The following is a 1123-nucleotide window of genomic DNA, read 5'->3' on the forward strand; positions in this document are numbered from 1 at the left end:
GCATATTGGATCAACTCCCTCATACAAGGTCCAGCATTCCTATTACATTGGGAGGAGAAGGAACACAGTGGTGGGTGGCAGGTAGAGCAGGTGTGTGTGTGTGTGTGTGTGTGTGTGTGTGTGTGTGAGAGAGAGAGAGAGAGAGAGAGAGAGAGAGAGAGAGAGAGAGAGATAACCCATAGGGCTAGTTTAGGAAAGCACCTATTAAATCTATCATCCTGGATGGCTGCTCAGTCTCCAGACTCCTTTGGTTTCCTTCCATCTCCCTTGTGGAAGATTTTGCCTTTGAATCTGCTGTTTCTTATTTGATGCTATTATTGTATTTGTGCTCTGGACCTGCTCCCAGAGGCCACTGGGTAAATCAGCCTCAATTGAATTGAGGCAATAAGCAGATAAATAATGCAGCCTCTCCTTTAGGAGAGTTCCTTGCCTTCTGGGTCATAAATCTGCTCTCTACTTAACTTTAGACAAATACCTCCTCTCTGATTAGGTCTGTCCCTGTAATCCAGGAGGCTGCAGGGCCGACCAGTAGGCTTAAGAGTACAGTCAAGTGTAGCCTGGAAAACTAACAGAAAAGCGATAGCTCTCAGTTACTGAAACTATGAGTGTGCCTCTTTGGGAAAGCAGGTTGGTAAAACATTGTGTGGGTAAATGGGAACTTATTTGGTATGGGGGGGGGGGGGGTTGAGACGTATTTACTCCTCATTGCCTGAAGTTCAGGTACCTGCCACAGAAATAGTAGAATCCAACGAAGACCATCCTGTGGATGAGCACCAGTGCCTCCTTTTGTTCCTTGCTATGGTTGTGACATAACTGTGTAAAGCCTATGGCTTTACTGAGCCTACTAGGCTTGATTGTGTCAGTGTGCACACCATGAACCTTTGCGTGTCTAGTTGATTTCATTTAGTTCTTTGGAGGTAACTGTACTTCTCTAAACACAGAGGGCCACCTGAAAAGCATGTGACACTGGCCAAAAGGAGAGATCAGATGAGCAAGTGGGAAGAACTCAGGCCCAATATGTCATCACATGTGGGGAGAAAGCAGCCCCCCAGAAGCTACCCCAGGTAGCACCATCAACTGCACCCTTTTTCTTTAACTTGTCCCTTTCCCTTCATTCCTTTCT

At 46.3% G+C, this 1123-nt stretch overlaps 1 protein-coding gene across 6 annotated transcripts in view; it reads left to right on the forward strand.

The window, feature by feature from the left end:
• KANK4 (KN motif and ankyrin repeat domains 4) overlaps positions 1-1123 on the forward strand; it is a 73163-nt gene that overhangs the window by 44652 nt on the left and 27388 nt on the right. The window lies entirely within an intron of this gene.

The sequence above is a fragment of the Neofelis nebulosa genome, chromosome 2, assembly GCF_028018385.1.
Source record: "Neofelis nebulosa isolate mNeoNeb1 chromosome 2, mNeoNeb1.pri, whole genome shotgun sequence".
Lineage (NCBI taxonomy): Eukaryota > Metazoa > Chordata > Mammalia > Carnivora > Felidae > Neofelis > Neofelis nebulosa.